Source organism: Grus americana, chromosome 2 (genome assembly GCF_028858705.1).
Source record: "Grus americana isolate bGruAme1 chromosome 2, bGruAme1.mat, whole genome shotgun sequence".
Taxonomy (NCBI): domain Eukaryota; kingdom Metazoa; phylum Chordata; class Aves; order Gruiformes; family Gruidae; genus Grus; species Grus americana.
In genome coordinates, this window is record NC_072853.1 from 25925757 (window position 1) to 25946448 (window position 20692).

Sequence of the window (20692 nt, forward strand, 5' to 3'; positions counted from 1 at the left end):
TAATGTAGCTTTGTGCCCCAGGAGGTCACAGGCCACATCTGAGAGGCCCAAGAAGGGTGACTAAGAAAAGCAAGTCTGTTGTCAGCAGCCTTAAATTTGCTGTGCTGGAGTCTGTACTGCTGGGGGAAAAAAAATGTAAGGGTTTGCAGATTGAAAGAAAGGTCTGAGAGCACGGGCGGCAGCAGCTGTTGTGTTTTTCAAGATACGAAGGCAAAGTCTTCCTGAAATGCAAAGACGTTTGCAGGAAAATCTTTTCACTCCAATATATTCTGGTTCAGCACCAGTATGTCAACTATAGACCGTGAACATACTTGTGCACAAACGTCCTCACGTGAGTTCCTGCCATCTGGGTAGGCGTGGGTGAGCACTGAGGAGCCCGCTTACTGGAAAAGCACACCCAAGGAGCTCCCCTCGCTCTGCTAATTATACTCTAGGAAGCCTTGGTGTACAGCACCAACCCATCCTGCCAACTACCGGGCTTCGGTTTTTTCTTCATGCACCTTAAATTCAAATAAAGTGTCTCCCCGCAGGAGCTCCTCGGAGGTTGCTGCCAAAAGAGTAGCAATGGGTTTGAAAGGGGAAGGAGATGGAGGATGCGGGCTGGGAGATGAAAGCCAGCAGAGATCCTCCCACACCTCTGCCTCCCCTGAATCCCACACAGGTAGCAGGGATTTGGGGGTCTACCTTGTAAGAAGAAGGAGCCTGTCAAGCCATGAGTGCGATGAGCCTGGGGAAGGCAGACAACAGCAGCCGGAGAGTGGGGGAAGAGGAGAGGGAGAAGGCAGGCTGCACTTTTGTAAAAGTTTAGGGAGTTCAGACAATGAGTAGTCACCTGCATTACCTACCTTTTAAAATCTGTCCATAAATTAATAGCCATTTAAAAAAAAAGTAATTAAAGATCACACCTCTTAGTGAGGAAAGCAAAAAAAGAAAAAGAATGTGAGAATTAGAATAAGCTACAGCCACAGCCTTAGATCAGTGTAAATAAAATGTGGTCCTGACACAGAGATTTTTACATCTTATAGCATTGAGAAATTATTTTCATTTGATTCATAAAACAAATCAACATGATGCAAACAGCGTCAGCAACTTAATACCTCTGAGAGGAGCTGATGCTAAAATAAGTTACGTGGGCACTGAAACGCCGCCCGGCAGGACGCCCTGACGTGTGGTTGTGTAATGGGGATAAGTACAGTATTTCTTTGGCGCATTAACCTGAATTAAAGGATGAAAGGGGCTGGGTGGCTGGACAGGGATCAAGCGACACTCCTGGTCACGGCTGAGGCCTCGATAAGCATTAGAGAAACTGCAAGGCTGTCATTTAAATACGGAAACTTTCACTGAGGAGCGCAGCAGTTTTCTTGCAAGGGATTTCTTCTCCCAGATCGGCTGTCAGGGCTGCCGCAGCTGGGGAGGAGGGGGTTCACGGAGGGGTTCAGCAACCCCACCCCACCACGTCTGCACCCAGCGCTTGGAGGGCACGGCTCTGGTCTGGCCCTGCTTACCCCGTGGGCTGCGGTGGCTCTCCACAGAGCTGAGCCGTGCTTTCCAGGGACGGCAGCCGGACAAAGCAATCGGGACCAATGCAAAAGCAGTTTATTGTGTCTATTATGCAGCTGTGTCGGGAGTTACATACTTAAATCTCTGTGCATCACAGCGGGGGAACGCTCCCCACGCAATGCTGCTTGTTGTCAGTAATCCTCTCAACTCGCTGCTCAAAATACAGCATGCGGCAGTCGCTGCCGCACCATGGAAAAAAACGTGGTATGCACCAAAGTCACGTAGAGCCTGATCTACATCTGGGGTCAGGCCCTGTAAACCAGGGCGATGCCCGCCGCAGCCGGTCCATCCCGCTGGAGGCATTCCTTCCTATGAGAGCAGAGGCAAGGCCACACACCGACGGGAAGCATCGTTTTAAATCCTGAGCCCTTCAACGGGATTATTCCAGATTTTCCATGGGGAGCTAAAATCTGAATTTAGCCAATAGCACATACACGAATGCCATTTGTTTGAGTTAAACCCACCAGCTTTGCTTTAGTTTGAGGAATATCTCCAAGGAACAAACCTCTTCACGTGCTTTGCAACTTGAAAATGGATTTTAAGATCCTACTGCCCGCGTAGGGCCCGTAACAAACTGTGCCCTTGCAGAACTGCCTTGTGTCTGGCAAACAACGCTGCTGTCATCAGCACAAAGTTAACCCCGTCATCTCCATAATAACATGCTAGATAGGCTCACTGCAAAGGCTGCCCACTGGGGTAGTGTTAGCCTTCAGTAAAGGGAAGACTGGTCCCTGTGTAAGCGTATTTTTAAAGCACATTTTCAATATATAGAAAAAACTACAGTGAAAGGTGTTGCCCGCTAGATGAGGATTTTGAGGGTCCCAAGCATTGGCTCACCCTGTTTCCTCACTGCACCAGCAGCCCCTGATCTGCCAGGTTTCCTCTGCTGCTGACATTAGCGCAAGCTCCACGGTTTTGTTGCGGTGACTTTCATGTTTATAACTTCTTGCTGGGATGAGCAGGGCCGGCACACACATATCCCCTCAACCATCACACTGCTGGCTTCTGGGGGGCTTCTGCTCTCAAAACCAGCTCCCAGAATTGCAACAGAGTAAGGGTCGAGTCAAATGGTGTTAACATGTCATTGCACACTGAAAAAATCTTCCTCTGCCACTGATTGATTAAAGGCAACATGAAGACATTTGGCTGATGTGTTCCCCTAAACTGATCGTGTGTCTGAGCACTAAAACATCCTATAACTAGGCAAGGCAAGCTGGCTCTAGGACAGCTTCCCGCTAGGACTGGTTTAACGTGTGCTGGGGAACAAGTGACGGTCCCTTCGTTTGGGTTAGAGGGTGCTGGTTACTTCACACCAGCTGGGATGACTGTGCATCATCCCTTTCAGCTCTGTCTAGAGTTGGGAAGGCAGAAATAAGAACAGTCATCCAGACTTTGATACTCTCCTAAGAAAACTAGTTTAAGAGTCATACCTCAGGAGCTTATCTAAATGTAGAATTTCATTAATTCAACGGAAACAATTAAACTAATTGAAGCTTTTGCAAACTGCTGTGCACGTACTCCCGCTTGCATTTTAACCAGGTGTCTTTCATACCTGCCTCCACCATTGCTTGCTCCAGTGATTTTTAGTGTGTGCTTCCTCCACCTTCAGACAGGTCACAAAAAATAACTGAGAAAAGCAATTTGGCAACAGGTTTGAATTCCTCTGGGGTAAGCACTGGAGAGTATCTGGGTGAACAACAAATTTTAAAAGAACAAAAAACCTCACGCCTCTTTAGTTAGTTAAATGTACATGTAGCTAAAGCCTGGGGATGAAACCCACTGCTGCCTCGGACGATGACGCCTCAGGAGCCATCTGGCCAGGCGCACTGCAGCACGGAGCAGAGCTGCTGCAGCAGGGCACTTGGTGGAGACCAAATAGCTGCAAAGTGGGATCCCACCTCATCGCTTATTTTCCCCATACTGGGTGCTTTGAAAATAAAAAAATCACAGCCGCTCACTGCCTCACCTCTGCTAAGCCCAGTGCTGCTCAGGTCCACTCTGATTTCCAGAGCATCGCTGGCCAGCTGCAAACCTGGTCCTTGCTCTTGGGCAACCAACGCCCAGCGTACAGAAGGCACTATGTGGCACTGCCCTTCCTGCTGTCCCCTGCCATTAGACGTGCTCCTACACAGAGCTGCAGACATGTCCCTGCACAGCTGCCTTTTGGTGTCACAGGGAACCCTCAGCCCTTCGAGCGGGTGGCAAGTTGAACCGAGCTGGCTCTTCGGGGGAGATGTTGCGTGCGTGATTTCTTGTTCAGTACTTCCCACAGCTAAAATTGAGACTGAAAGGTTTAGACTGTGTCCATGCTGAAATGCACTGATTATTTTATAGAATTATTACTGTATGAAAGCATAAACTTCAGATCCCCTCTAAGGCAAATTCTGGGGTAGGGACACATGGCGGGAAGGAGAAAGGCTCATTGGGGTTTCATGCCTTTTCATTCTTTAAACCACATTTTCAAATTATAGAAATCACATCACACCTCTGATTGGATCCCAGACTGGCAGAACCATTCCCGACAGAGCTGTTCTCCTTAAAAGTGTTTAACCTTGTCCTGGTTTCAGCTGGGATAGAGTTAATTTTCTTCCTAGTAGCTGGTATAGTGCTGTGTTTTGGGTTTAGGATGAGAATAATGTTGGTAACACACTGATGTTTTAGTTGTTGCTAAGTAGTGCTTACACTAAGTCAGGGACTTTTCAACTTCTCATGCCCTGCCAGTGAGAAGGCTGGAGATGCACAAGAAGCTGGGAGGGGGCACAAAAGCTGAACCCAAACTAGCCAAAGGAATATTCCATACCACATGATGTCATGCTGAGCACATAAACTGGGGGGGAGCTGGCCAGGTGGGGGATCACTGCTCGGAGCATCGTTTGGTGGGTGGTGAGCAATTGTTTTTCATTTGCATCACTTGTTTTTCTTGGGGTTTATTTCTTACTCTTTTTGGTATTTTCCTTTTCATTACAATTTTTAATTATTTTTATTTTATTAAACTGTCTTTATCTCAACCCACGAGTTTTCTCACTTTTATCCTTCCAGTTCTCTCCCTCATCCCACCAGGGTGCTAAGTACTGCGTGGTGATAAGTTGCTGGCTGGGTTAAACCACAACAGTCCTTTAGAAATAGAGATACATTATAGATATTTTCTGTCCACTGTCTGTTCACTTACCATACACTCACCACTTTTTCAATTTGTCAGAGGTTTTTTAGGAACTGTTTTTGCAGAGGTAAGAAAGTAGCATAAATAATCAAGCAGACTTTCATTGTCCTTACCTGCTTGTACATTATTGGTGTTTAACTACATGTTTAACAACCATTGCTCCTAAATACATCACTTACAGCTGAATCAATTGATGTGCTTAAGTGTAGCTAGGGAATATGGGAAAAATAGAGGGAAAAGTCTATCAAGAAAGAGAAACTTTGAGATGTTTGTGTGTGTACATGTCCTTTTACCAAACCGGTGTTTAGATATCTCATAAAGGAGAGAGTCTGGAGCAAGGAGTTCACCTATTCCCGCAGTTCTTTAAAATTCATTTAAAGCATTGTGCATTTACAAGGCAAAAGGATCACCTCTACAATGGCAAATATCAACCTGCAGATGTTTCCTCTGGTCAGTGAAAGTGCCTGAAACTCACAATCTTTTCTCTTGCCATCAGAGCAGATGGGCATTAAGACGGGTGAGAGACTGCTGGTTTGACACAGAAATAATCAGTGGCTGTGCTGTCACTGCTACCCCCATTTCACCCGCAGGCACTTGGCAAGGGGAAACGAGATGCTGCAATGAGGAAAGGTGACTTTGAGGAGCACAGAGCATGACTAGTAGCCAAGTAGTAGACAGGAGACTGAATATAACCGATGAAGAAGCTTGAGGAGGTAGCACATAGCAGAGAAGAGCTGAAATGTGCATGGGAAGTGCAGGACCAATCTGCCATTCTAGAGAAACATGGAGGGATGGGGGCAGATATTTGTGCAAAGGAAACCACAAGGGACAGTGATGGACACAGCACAGCAAAAGGTGACATAAATGCCCTCGGAGAGGACCACCAGGCCAGGAGCACTGGCCAGAAGAGGAGCTGCTTCATGTCCATGGTGGCAGCTCAGGAGGAGAGGGTGGAATGCTGAAGCGGTTATCCCTTGGGTGAAGGCTGGCTGCTGCGTGGTAGCTCCACACCATGCTAAGGTCTCCCGGCCCTTGGCCAGCATGTGCCTTCTCTTGTCCTGGGCAGGGCTCTGCATTTATAAGGTTGGGCTTTGACTGTCTTACTACCCTTCCTCTCATTTTTGAACTACCACAATAGAGGGCATCAGCAGTAAGACCTGGAGGACTATCCTGCCTTCACTCTGGAGGGTGAAGAGGAGCCATGAGGACGTGTTTGTATACCGTGCGCTGTTTCATCCTGCATTAGATGGATATTTCTATTTCAGTGGCTATGAGAAAACTGGGAAGGGGTGTTAGCAACTGATAGCGTAGCTGCTCTCCTCCAGCTCCCTGAAAGAACAGGTACAGGAAGGGAAACTAAGGAAAATTAGGCACCAATTTCCAAAGTCCCCCTCGGAGCTCCCTCCCCTCACTCCAGCAGCTGGAGACACACTGTGACCAACGAGCATTACCCCAACACATGTAGGGTTATGCTTTACCAGGGCATTGCACAAATCCGGAGCTGCTTCCCTCCCACGTCCCAGCCACTGGGAGATCTGAGCTACCTCCAGTTGTTGCTTGTGGAGCTGCAGAAAGGCAATGCACCAGCTCTTTCCATCCTGCCAAACATTTCAAGGAAAACATTTCTTTTCCTTGAAAAAACAGTAGGGAGGATGCATTTTTGCTTCCTATAATCTGTGTCAGCTAAGTGCCCTCCTTGTCCTCTTCTCCCTGGGGCCACAAAAGTGATGCTCTTCCTCTTATCTCTTGTGTGCACCTCTCCTGTTCTCAGTCATTGGCTCAACGGTTGTCTCCAAATGGTGACTTCTCCATGAGTCTTATAGCCACATGGCCTGCACAGAGGGGTCCTCACTAAACCTGACCACAAGCAATGGGGCACTCGGAGCGGAAAGTCCCTCTAGGACACAGTGGGATGCATGGCCCGTAAGATGATCTGCCCACCACTGCTTACTTAGATGTTGACACTGCGGCAACTTTGGAAACGGCAACTTTAGGAACAAGCTGGATGAATAATATACAGGTTTAAGCTATTTCTGATTCCCACTGGGAATATTCAGTGTGAAGAAGGAAGGCTCAGGTATTGCAGGAATGCAAAAAGCCAAAACTCCCAAGCAGCTATGGATTTTTGTTCATGACTTTCACATTCTGTGCTGCATGGAGATCCCATCCCTGCTACAAGCAAAAATGGGATGATCAAAAATGTGAGGTGAGTATCCCACTAAAAGAGAAAATAAAAGCCAGAGCCTGGACCTTTAAACCCCACGTGTGCCTCTGCCAGGAATGCCACGGCACTGCCAAACACTGGGAGCAGCAGGTAATACTCTTGTCCGTATAACACTTTCCATTGCTTTTTTTTTTTTTTTTAATATAATCAAAACCTAAGCTCTGTTCTGAAACATCAGACTGCTGAAATACACCCTCTCCTCCCACATGGCATTAACCAGGCAGGTGGGTGTAAAATAGCAGCTGGCACTGTGGGGCCTGAAGTGCCCTTCTCCGGTAGGTGCTGCCCGCCTGCCAGACCGAAACCAGCCCCGGACGAGGTGCCACGGAACTGGGGAAACCTCCTGCTGGGCTGGATCAGGCCCCGCTTCTGGCCGGGGATGCTCATCAATGCGTCTTTCAGAGCAGCAAATTGAGCACGAGACACGTGAGCAAACATCCCCGCATTTCCAGGCTATTTGCATGTCCTGGGATTTCCCGATGTTGCTCCCTTGCTTCCATGGGTGCCCCCAGTTTGGCAGCAGCCCCCTTCACACACCACAGAAATGAGACCCACATCTGTGCCCAAACCCATGTGGTTTTGAAGCAAGTTTAGCCTCATGGGTACTGATTGTGCCAGTCCTTGATGCTTTGGCTGCTCTGTTCTGTTGGTGACACGAGTGCTGCTTGTTTTCATCAGGGAAATGGTTGTAGCAAAAGAAAAATGATCATTCCTTTGGTTTTCTTCCCCTCTCAAGAAGACTTTAAAAAAGCAGAGTTTCTGTGGCTTCAGCACCAAACCCTTCTGAGGCACCTTTCAACCACAGCTTCTGCAATGGCTTGTGTGTGCCATGGGCGTCTGGGAGGGTGGTGGTCACTGGCAGATGACGGGGAATTTGAGGCGCGGCATTTGGATTTCCCTTTTCTGGGTAAGTAAAGACATGGTGAATGAGAGACCTTCCTCTGAGCTTTGTCTCCACCAGTGAGCCCCTCACCCTGTACCCTGAAGCTTTTATAAAGCTCGTGCCTTTGCCAGTTGGGACATCGCTAGTGTAAGTATTAAAAGAGCCGTCTTGGCCCGCTCAGAAGCTCTGTGAAGCATCCCTACAGCAGAGCTCCCATGGCTGGGTTGCTTGGAATTGATTTTTCTTGTGCTGATATGACTTGGAGGGGGTAACGCTGGGGAGGAAATCTACGTGTTTGGAGACGAGTGTAAAATCAGATGTGTCTTTGACACGTGTCCAAAGTGAGGTTGGTCCAGAGAGGCCCAAGCATCCATATGGGCCAAAATGGGGGATCTTATTTCTCCCGCTGGAAAAGTTCATTTGGGAAGGGGCAGGAGGCTGCAGCCAGCCACTGCTCCCCATGCCATCGGTTTAATAACCCAGTTTTCTGTAAGCGCCGTGAAAGACCAAAGACTGAAGATACATGCTTGCCACGCAGTCGCACGGGCATTGCAAGCTCAGAGGGACCAAACTGCATCCTAGCCCGGCTCTCCTGCCCATGGCTCACAGCAGTGCCACCAGCACCATCCCTGTGCCCTGGGGGGGGGGATGGGGGCTGGGAGCTGGCACCAGCGCCGTGCAGCTCCTCACCCCAGCATGCCTGGAGGAGGGTGGCGTGGGCTGGCCCCATGGCACCATGCAACCACCCCGGCTCTCAGCCGGCCCCAGTGTCGCACGTGCCCAGCTCGTGCCACCGCCTTCATGCTGAGACCACAGGATCTTCCCCAACAACCAGCAGTGTCTCCTGCGTTTGTAGGTCTGGCTGAATGCGAGCTCCATGAAGCACGCGCCGTGCCAATTAGTCTAATCACTGTTTACTCCCTGCATCCCTTCCTGTCTGCCCACTTGCAGCAAGTTAAAATAAATGAATAATATTTAAATGAACAGTGCACTTGTGATTCCTAGTAATTTTCCTTGAAGTAGTTATGACGAGCACATTAACTGGTACTAATTCATCATGCTGCTTGTAATTTGGCCAGGATTCAGACAGGAGAACCTGTTTTCATAGCAGCTAATAAACGGTGGTTTATTGCTGCCCTACAAGGTGTCCCGTAGCTGCAGACTCCTTCCCAGCACAGAAGCCATGAACATCTACTTCTCTTGGCACGTGCTTTTGGTTGGAGAGATGATATTTTACAAATAGGCTAGGCTGGTTATGATTCAGCCTTAACCACTATAAACAGTCTTTCTGTTTCATCAAGGAAAAACCAGGTGGAGCAAATATCTACCCATCGGTTCCACCTAATGCCATACAGCTCAGGCACATTAAATAGCACCTGGAGCTCAGGGATGTGTTCATAAGCCTTGCCCTAAAACTCAGTGCAGGCTTAGGAAACCACATTATACCATCACCTTGCTTATGCACCACGCTTGCAGATGTTTCAGGTTATGCTGCTCCTGGGGTTCCCACTGAGACCAGACCTGCGGTGGGGACTGGTCCAGCAGCACTGTGGGCTCTGACCCAGCCCCAGGAGCCGATGGCAAAAGGGGGAGCTGAGGAAGAAGGGCTGCAAGGGGTTGGCAGGATCCCCAGGTCCACACAGGCAGTTGGGCTCTGCACTTACCCTGCCTCAGCAAGGCAGGAATTAAATAAAAACCTGGCTTATGAAGGCTGCGTGGGCTCTGCTGTCTCATGCTGGGGTGGCGGATGAGGGGACTCGCCTTGTTAGCCAGAGAAATGGCAAGGTTGGGAGAGGAACCCGGGCCTGATGTTTCCATCCCGCTCTTGCCAGCACACTCAAATGCTGGAAGGGAACATGCTCGCCTGTGACTGAGCAGGAACCGCTTACAGGGACAGCGGGGGAATTTGCTCATCACTGAGTAAATTGAAAGGGTTTGTCCTGGTGCGGGTGAGGACAGCGGGCATGCACCCCTGGTGGATGTGGGAGAGCTTGCCAAGTCCCTCCTTATGGCTATGCTAAGCTTCTGCTAAAACCATCAGTTAATAATAGCTAATAGCTAACAGGAAAAGAAAAGAAAGAGAATTGGATTTGGTGGTCCCAGCTGAGGCCATATGAAGACCGGATCAGTGGCAGCCCCCGAGCCAGCGATACCCTGGGGTTGCTAGTGGTGTCATGGAAAGCTGCAGTGGGTTTGCTTCGGGTCTGATCATGTCACTGCGCAGCAGCACCTTCCCTGCCCCGCGAGGCACTGGAGCACCCCTATCCTACCCTTCCACTCACAGCGGCCAACTGCACTTCATGCCTCGGTATCGAGCTGCCAGCTGAGGGGAAAGAAGTTCAGACGGGAGCAGCAGGCATCACAAGGTCCTTGGGTTAGGTCTGGCTCTCCTTCCCTGCAGGAACAGTCTCATCGATGTCAAGTGCTTCTGGCTCTCATAAGAAAAAAGCAAGCCCTGGTCCATCTGCTTTTGTTCACTGCTGATGATGCACCACCCATGCCGTGATGGCGAATCTTGTGGGTATCCAGCCACGAGGCTCAAAATTGAAAAAAACTCATGGCTGCATGGACACAGAGGTGAGCCCGACCCTCCCCGTGTGCAGTCGGATGATGAGCCACCACCGCCAGCGGGCAGCACGTGGGGACTGTCCCAGAGGAGACGCTGTTTGCAGCAGCGCCGGTTCCTCGCTCTCCAGCATTTCAGAAGATGCTGTGTGAAAGAAGGTGTAACTTTTTGGATCCAGGCTGGTTTTACTCAGTCAATATGCCTCGTGACTTCAGGAAGATTGCAACCAGGCAGAGGATTGCTGGGGCATTACAACACATGTGTAGGTTTGCCTCATAAAAGGACGGCCGCTCCATAGCCTCAAGCAGTTATTTTGCTTGATATCTCCCTACTTGAAACCTGGGCAAGGAGCTGTGCAAAACAGGCTGCGGACACTCAGAGGGGTGCTGTGAGTTTACGTGGTATTTAGCCAGGCACCAGCTTGCGCTTCATCAGTGATCAGTCACCTTACAACGAGGCTAAGTCAGGACTAGATGTTAGAAACAGGATTTTGATGCCCTACGTGCTTCGCCACACCATCAAACCCCATGTCTTTATTTTTTTAAAAAATGGAAAAGCAAACCACGAACACGACCAGTATGTTTTAAAGTGGTGGAGGTGGTTTATCACACACTAATGTGGACTCAGATTCTTTCTCCAAGATGCAGCTAATTTCACATTAATTATACTTGGGCATTTCCCCCCTTTCCCAGACACAGGCCTCATCTAAAGTCCAATTTTCCCTGTTAGCAACACAGAACAAGGCTAGGGCCGGCCCTATGCTGAGAGGTGAGAAGGGGCATTTTATAGTCTGAAAGGCTACAGAAGCCAAAAGCTTTCTGCATTTTCTATCACATTATCCTGATTTTCTGCTGTAAACTCTGGAGACACCTCACCCCTGCAACCTCCTCTGTAAGCCAACTTTTTGCAGCAGATAGCTCGCTTGGCCAAATGACTAATCGGCATTTTATCCCTGCAGGTAATGGCACGAAGGCAATTCTGTGCCTCTCCAAAGGGTGGGCTGCGTTTGCTTGCCTTTCCAGCACTCTCCATCCCCTGGGCTTGTGCTGTGCCCATCAGTAATTCTGTGCCCACAGCAGCCATGTGTTCTGTAATCTATCTTCCCTTCCTCTTTCTTATCTCACTTCCAGGCCTTTCTCTCCCTTTTTTTCCCTTTGCAGCCCCTTCCCTGGCTGTCCTCCCCTCCTCTTTTACAGCATTGCAGGGAAAACCATCGTCCCCAAACGTGGCTTCTGGTACTTGGCAGCGCAGATGATGGCCTCATGTGTGTCCCCCCCGTAATTCTTACCTTGCAGGCTCAGCAACTGTATTTCAGGCTCACAGCTCTTCCCTGTCTGCATATGAACAGGCAGCAGTTGAAGAAACTTCCTGGACCTTGGCAGGAGCCCACCGACGCCTCCAGCAGCGATCACATCGCCGGTGGCCACCCAAAAGGGAGATGCTGGGTTTGCCCAGGCCAGCCCCAGCCCTCCGCTGCCAGAGCTTCAGCAATGAAAGATGCTCTGAAACTATTAAGCAAGAAGAAGGGCCTGTCTTCCTTAAAGGGTTTGTACTTTTAGGCCATTACGCCATTTGCCACAGAGGCCAAGGGCAGACATTGTCCCTGGGAAGAGAACCAGAAGTGAGGAGAATGGAGATGGGACCAAGGCAGCGGGATCAGACTTTGGAAAGGGCTTCAAAGCCATTAGCTACACTGTGGCTTCACCAGGAAGGATATCAAAGCCACCAAATAAGAGAGAAGATAAAAAGCAGGAGTGGGGTAGCACCTTGCAGGGAGTTGCATCTCAAGAATTCAAAAAGATCACAAGTCAATGCTTAAAAAGCAAGAATTTACATATAATACAGTCGGGCTCATTATTTTGCCTTCAGATTGGGAGCCTTTAGGGTTCTGTTTCAGTTTTCCTCCCAAACCACTTAGTGCATAATGAAACCTGACATTTTGAAACCTTCATGTTACTCCGGGGAGGTGGAGCTTTAGAAAATCACCACATATATCAAGAGCCGGCAGCACCGCTTTCATTGCCCTCTGCAGCCGGCTGCGATGCTAATAGCCAGCACGAGGGTTCCTCTGCTGCGGGCTGCCGGAGCAAATTAACCGTCCTGACTTCTCTGCTGAAGGGAAAAGCAGTGCAATGCTACCAACCCAAAAGAAATGACAAGGAAAACACGAGAAGGGCAGAATCTGGTCAGGAAGGAAATTAATGATCAGCCGTGTCATTTGCTCCCCAGCACTCTGTGGGAAGCGTGGCCGAAGCAGTGCGCCGCCCTCGCACCCCATAACATTACAGCATCATCCTGCCCGCCTGCAGACAGGTGCCCAGCCTTGCTTTGTGTTAGGAAAACACAGCGCCGTATCACTACCCAAAAATGAATGTGTAGCACCGCCGGCAGTCTCTGTACATGTGGCCTCCAGCTTGTCTTCTCCGAGGGCTCTTCTCATTCTTGGTTTCTGATCCAGTTTGTGTTTTGACACTCAGAGGTACAGTTTTAGCCAGGTCTTCTGAGGAAAGCAAGCCTTCTCTCTTACACTACACACACACGTGCCTAAACAGCATTTGAACCTGCTTACCATATTTTAACATAATTTGATAAGGGAAAGAAAAAGTAGATGCCTTGAAGGCTGCAGAAGTCTTGTGAAGACAGAGACAGTGAATAAACATCTTGCGATCACCCTCATGGCAGGACAGGCTGATAAATGAAGCTGGCTTGCAGCAGGCATCAGGGAATCCCATGGCAGAGTGTGCCCCCCAAAACCCACCTCTCCTGGCTCACACAGCTGCCTGTTTACAGCACTTCTGTAAAACTCTTGCTATGGACAGTTAGAGTGTTTCAGAAACACATGCAGCATCTCTCTCATCCTGCATGGCAACAGCTCCGTGTTACAAATGGCGGCTCTGGCACTACGTGTCAGCTACACGGGTACCAAGGGGCTGGAGGGTTCCACAGAGAAAGGCCCCAGAGGATACATTGACTCTGCATGATGATCAGCAGATGCCCTTTGGTCATGGCAATGAGCAGGTTTCTCTGCGTGCAGCACGGTCTCCCTGTGATGTTCTCCGCATCTAGGTGCCTACTCGGTTTGAATCATGAGCCTCCTGTCTGATTTCCTTCCACGATAAGGCTTTTAATAACTAACTGCGTATACAACAAAGTGAATATTCGACCAGCTCAGAGCTAGATTACAGATCAAATATCTTCAAATCTTTCTTCTTTCCCTTTTAAAAGCAAAAACCCACACATGCAGCCTGCAGGGGAAAAGATTGCTCGCTTAGCACTTCCCTCAGCTCATCAGATAAATAAGCAACTACCAGTTTTGTACTTTACAAAAAACAGGCGAGGCAGCTGCTCCGCAGCATACTGTGGTAATGTGATGGTGAAGAGCAGGATGCCTGCCAAAGTCTCACTCCTCTCCTGCGTTTGCTCTTTAGCTCTGTCCTCCAACCCATCGCTCTGGCATGCTGTCACGGGCTGCCCAAGCTGTCTCTGGCCAGGGGAGATGGGTGCCATCTCGTGTGTCCTTCCTCACCGAGTGGTAGGGCTACATTCACACAGACTCTAGACAGACCGTACCTACAAAGCCTGGGTTCAAAACAGAGGGAGGAAAGAGGGAATAGGAGAATGGTTGTGGATCCTGCAGAAGCAGGTGCCAGCCTCAGTGCAGGATGTCCTGCAGAGGACCAGCCAGAAGCCAATGTCCACCCGTTTCGGCAAACCACCGGGGCTCACCAGGAGCACCTTCTGCAGGGCAAGGCAGTGGCTCTAAATGGGGGTAAACTCTCCTTCCCCTATTCCTGGGGTCATTTCACCTAAGGAGGGACACAGTCCCTCGTGTAAAACGCCCACATGGGAAACAGCGGAGAGGGGTTGTGTCCGGCCTCAGCCTGACATTCAACAAGTCACAACTTCATCGGTGTCCCCATCCCGAGCAAAGTGATACCCAACACACTCTGCAAAGCACTTTGGGACCACTGGAAAGTTACTTTATAGGCCCTGTCACCCAAGTGAGGAAACTTTTATCTGTAAGAGTGAGCAAACTGGACCTGTGAATGGCACATGTTTGGGGCTGAGCAGCGGCGCTTGAATTGGAGCCGTGCTTTGTTATGCAAGCAGCAAATCCAAAATGGGAACAAAGTCTTAAAGCTTCTCATCTCTGAAGAGTCGAAACTTGAGAGACAAAGGAAAAACCAAGCCAAAGCAGCTTTGGCTGCCCACTGAGCGTCAGCAACCACTGTGACTGTTCCTCCACCTCTTACTCTGGTGGACTAACATGGCTGTTCAACATCTGCTCTGGCAGCACCAGGTACTGGACAATTTCCCCACGCAACAGGTAACAACTGACAGTCACATACCCCCAAGCATTTTATCAGGGTGGGAGCTCACATTCACATGTTTCAAAGAAATTGTGCATCTGTGTTCAGATTAGTTGTACTGCCGCGCTTGGGCCCACAAGGATAAGGATTCCCTTAAAGGGTTTTGACTGTTACTTCTGTTAAGAATTGTGTTCCAAAAGCAACTGGCAGCATGTAAAAACTAAAGTTTTCCTCCTTGCCCTCAGCTTACAGACAAACAGCAGAAACTGGGTGCCTTTCCCTTCCCCTCCGTACCTTTCCTGCTTTCCACTGCAGCACGCTAGGGAGAGAGCAGCCAATTTTCTTTCACAGGTGCTCCCCTATGAGCCCCTTGGCCTCCACTTCCACATCAGATGCAAGCATTCCCTCATCTGTGGTTGTTCCCCGGGTTGAAAGAGCTGCCCTCCCTGGCAGCTGCAAGAAGTTTCATGCCTTCGCCTCAGTGGAACATATCAAGCATTGCGCAGCCCCCACCTCGGCACAAGGAGAGGACAGAAAATGGCCGTACCCCAGCCACCGGGGAGCTCCCAGCTTCACAGTCGCCAACCGCAGCGGCTGCTGCAGCCCTCAGTACCCCACCTCATTCTTAAAACAAGCTGCAATGGAAATCTATTAAGCACGGCTCAAGTTATTGATGGTGCCAAGCTAAGGCACAAGGGACTGCAGCGAGTGCAAGAGGGAAGGGAGGATCAATGGCATCTTTGATAGGATGAATGAATCTGGGAGACTGGGGGACTTAAAGATTTGGGGGAGGGTTTCCAAAGGCATCAAAGAGTTTGGCTGAAGGATGCATCGCACACCGCACTGTGAACTAGGCTCTACTCGAACCCAGCCACGACCCTGGGAACGGCTTGTGCTGGGCCCGGGGGCACGGCTGCTGCCGAGCGGGTGGCTGAACCAGGCAGATGTCGTCTGGGGGCAGGCGGGCTCTGACGCAGCAGGGATTTAGACCATTTAGAGCTTTGCAGAACATAAGCTGCACCTTAGATCCACCTGCTAAAAAAGCCCTGACAGCCGCTAGCAGCCAGCACAGCAAGGGCAGGCACAGTCTGGGAAACCCTCTCCTTCCCCCCATGGCCTCTGCAACTCCCAGCACAAGCAGTTACACAAATTTTAAGAGGAAAATTCCCGTCTGTAGCATTACTTCATTACTTAACCTGGGTTCAGCTACCCCTATGCCATTACATGCAAAACACACATGTAATTCTGCTTTGACTTCTCCACGCATAGACAGCCGCAGTTTCTTGGCCACTAACACTTGCTTCAAACTGTATGCACACTGCCTTCTCCCCACACCCCAATACCCACGAATCACAGCTCTTAACATCCAGATAGCACCACTGTATGGGTCACGCACCCTGTACAGGGGAGGACTAACACAAAGAGCAGCCTGGTGCAACTTTCATGGAGCCACAGCAGTGTTGAGGGAGCTCTGGGTGCACGAGCATGGTATGGAGGGGGATGGATTTGCAGTCGGATCCCTGACACTGCCCTCCTTCCCCCTGAGACAGCCAAGGGTGCTGCTTCAGCGAGAAATAGGTTGGGCCTGGTCACCAGATCTCTGATCAACAAGAGGAGGAAGCTGCACACAGCAGAGAAAGGGAGCCAGGAGGAAAGGAGCACACCAATGCCTCCAAACCCTGCTCTGAGCTTCTCTCACATTGCCCTGAACCAGTTGTTTCTCTGTGACTCATCTCTCTGTCTCCTTTATCTGCCCTTTTTTCTTCCAAACTTATTAGAGAAGGCAAGTCGAGGCATTTACATGAAGTGAAGCAACAAAGGAGCCCTTATCTCAGCAGGGATGCAGGGCTGTTTCTATAACAGCCGGGGTGTTGCCTCCTTGCAGAAGCACCGCTCCCTGCTCCCCCGGCTGCACATCGGCTGTGTGACGCCTGTGCCGGGATACGCCGCTTCTGTGCTCAGAGTGCTCAGCACCAAGGCAAATGCCCATCCTGGCTTCCTTCGTGGTTCCTTGCTCCAAATGTCATATCCTCCCCCCAGCCTCCGGATGGTCTTAAGCACAGCAGCGTTGCAAGCCATGCCAGGAGGGTTACAGCTACCGCAGCGGGCAGAATATTCCTCCAACTGTGTTAAACTGCTTTGGGCATTAAGAACAAACATGGTCAGGTGAAGAAAGTCCTCCTCCCACTACCATAAGCTGTCATGGTACTAGCACCCACAAATATGCTATTTTAATCATAGGTGGACCCAGAGGTGGGGCACGATGCGCTGGGGGCCATGTGTCATCTGGGACACAACCACCCCAAACGCAGCAAGCTATGCCAAGATGTTTGTTCAGTGCATGAACTCCAGGCTGGAGCAAATCAAGTCATCACACTATGCCAGCAAGGCCAAATCAAAGTGATGCCAGCACTTCTGCTAGAAAACAAGAAAGTATTTAAGAGGTTGGATAATAGTTCTCCCACCTAGAAAGGCAGTATGGGTGAGAATGCATGGCAGAGCAAAGGCATGGCCATGGGGGGAGGGAAACATCCTTGTGTGAAAAATGTGGGTACACATAAAGAAAGTATCAGCAACTTTTAGAATCTTTTCCACAACCATAAACATTTAGGCTCAAGGGGGACCCCATCAATGCGTACAAATACCCAAAGGGAGGATGTACAAGATAGAGTCAGGCTCTTCTCAGTGGTGCCCAGTGACAGGGCCAGAGGCAATGGGCACATGCTGAAACACAAGAGACTCCGTCTGAGCATCAGAAAACACTTTTTTGCTGTGAGGGTGACCGAGCACTGGCACAGGTTGCCCAGGGAGGTTGTGGAGCCACCATCCTTGGAGATATTCAAAAAGCTGCCTGAACTCTTTCTGGGCAACCAGCTCCAGGTGGCCCTGCTTGAGCGGGGGTTGGACGAGATGACCTCCAGAGGTCCTGCCAGCCTCAGCCATCCCGTGACTTCACATGGGAGACAGACAGGCCATCTTCCTTCCCCTCCCAGTTTAAACAAGTACAGCGAGACCGAGAGAACAGCTCACAAATTTTTCTACAGCCAAGGAGTCAGGTCAGTCCTGGCCTCGCGTCACTGGACCAACAGCCCACTGGACAGAGGAGCAGAAGGGACCTTGAGTGGCACTGTTGGTCCCCTGCTACTGCAGGCAACTGCGTTACATACATTCTGCAGACCACAAGCTCCCTTATAACCCTGCTTCAGTTGTCACCATGTGCTATAATGAATAGCATCAGCCACCAAACTGGCAGGGGCAGAAGCTGGCCTCGGGCATGAGTCACCTGTACACCAAGCACTGACGCTTGCACAAGTGGGAGGACAGCTACATGCACTCTGACACTCCTCTGACACAACCGAAAGGGCCTCTTAACAGAAGTACTGCCAAAGAGCACTGGATCCAAGACAGAAACTGCAGATAAAGCTCCTCAGGCAGCAGCTTCGGTGCCAGGTATTCATTGCCGAGCCCCACCTACCCGACCAAAGCCAGGTGACACGCACAAGACATGCTGACACTTGCTGCTATGAGCAGATTGCAACCTCTGTACTCCCTCTACTAACCAACTGCAAGCTTCACCCAAACCCATCTGTACCCTGGGGTGATCCTGCCTGCACCCCCTCACCAGCTCCAAGCTGGTCAGGTTTGCAGAGGTACAGCCAGGCAGCAGAAGAGCTCCCAGTATTTTTGAAGAGCTGCTGTAGAGCAGCCAACAGCACTGGGCACCCCGTTGCTGGGCACCCCTTTCCAGGGCAGACAGGCACAGGGCATTTCAGACAAGGCACGGTTCCTCCCCCATGTGTGGTTTTGGGACGGTGTGGCAGGAAGTTACCGGTCTCCAAAACTACACCAAAGGAGCCTCCAGTGTTTGCAAACGCTAAGGATCACACATTGCACTTTTCAGCATTAATTTGTACATGCCAACCAGCAACAGCAGTAATTGTTTTTCCTTCCCAAATTGTTCCTGTGCCTTGGAACAAAGGGTGACAGGGACCGTATTAGGACTGTTAATCATCCACTGCTCAAGACCTGCTGCCATCACCTGTCAAGCCTGAAGCCACTGGCTTCCACTACACAGCACATGGGCACTGCTTTAAGGCCTGAGCAGAACTGCACTGCGCTTGTTCAAATCGTGTTAAACATTTCCTGCAACAAGTAAAATGGGCTTATTCACAAGAAGAGTTTTTCTTGGACTTCCCACATTTAGTGTCTATTAAGGCAGGTAACAAACCCTTTTCATTACATGCACTACAAACACTAGGAAGCAAGTACCCCAACAGAGGGTAACCTTCCTCTGTTTCTAGAAATCTCATATGGGAGGAGCTGTATCCATCACTAAAAGCCAAAAGAGAATTGTCTTCAAAATGGGTTTTTTCATGTGTTCCTCCTCTCGTTTGCTACTCTTTCAGTGCTGTTAAAAACATTACACAAACCTCATGTTTAAAAGCCAGGTTGGTCTTTCCAACCTTTAAGACTCGTCTACTCAAAATGCAAAGTTATATATAATAAAGGTCAGGTCAGATGCACACAATGAGTAATACTATTACAGACCTATTATTGACTTTTTCTTTCTTTAAGTAGTAACTTTAGCTTCCAAAGAAAAGCCTCAGAGAAGACTACAGGCTTGTTCTCATTGAAGCCAGTTGCCCTTCCTTCTAGATCTGGCAGTAAGATCCACAACACTTTGCATGCTCACGATAGATTGAAAGGTCAGGTCTTCCCTTCCAGATGTTAATTTACGAGCTCGTTCATTTTCTCAGCATAGCATTTAGCTCTGTTGTTTTCCTTATTCCCGGCACACATGTACACATCCCACAACCCATCTTAACACTGCAATAGCATTCACATCATCCTTGTCAGACAGGAGAGGCAGGCTCAACCCTCAGTTATTCATCTTATCGTCCAGGGTAATACCCCAATAAGGCAAGTATGAAGCAAGCCAGGTGGGGAAGGAAGAAAGGAACTGGCTCTACCTATACATTTATATATAGCAGGTGTCCCAGCTCATTTTGGAGCAGTCATTCTGGAGAGACAGCACAGACCTGGACTGGGGCAAACGGGTACCAGAAAGAACCAACTGCTATTTCAAGCAGACCAAGCAGGTGCCCTTCCTTCACTGCAAGGCAGCTTTCTCAGGCTGCTGCTGTTATGCAAACCCGTTACAAGCTCACAGGTTAGAAGAGCTCAACAGCAGCACCGGGGTCTATAAAAAGCAGCCAGCAAAGCCCTAACTCTTACTACAGTGCAGACTACGATTAAATTTGCATACAGGCAACAACTTTTGGGGAGAAAAAAATCTAAACAGTAAGTCTATCCAGAAGCAAAAATGAATTGCTAGCAAGCCACTCACACCTGTAACAGAGCTGCCCACATTACCATCTACTTTTCATCAGCAAAACAGACTACCTAAGCAAGGTTAACAGATGCTCTTGAAGATCTGACTGTTGAAAGATTTAAGCCCTTGAACTCACTACTGTTATGCTTCACAACATCTGCAGAAAATGAGCTCTTGCTTTCTCCCTGAACACTACTTCAGCTGAGGGTATCATCTTGTGTAAAAGGGTTTCTAAAAAAGGTTTCTTTTAGATGTGTTCTTGCCATTTAACCCAGTTACCCTCTGTATAACTGAGAATGACCCAGAACCAGGGGGGTGGAATCCGGTCTCTCTGCATCACCTTTGGTTTTGCTGCTGTTTTTTATGCTTGCAGAAATTAATCTGAGACAGAGTTTCTTAAAATACTAGATACAAGTAAATGCAAGTTTTATAAATTTAAAACTTCATCCCAATATTCCACTTAAGCAGGCTAAACAACCGATAGATGCACTAAGTGACCCTGACATGCCTCCTGCTCCTTCGCAGATAACTTCCCTGTCAATCAATTTACATTGTTAGTTTTTATCTTAAATGTGTCCAAGTGTAGTTGAAGTGTTTTGATTTTTACTTGGGCCACAGGTAGTATTCCACAGACAATTAGAAAATAACTTAGAAAGC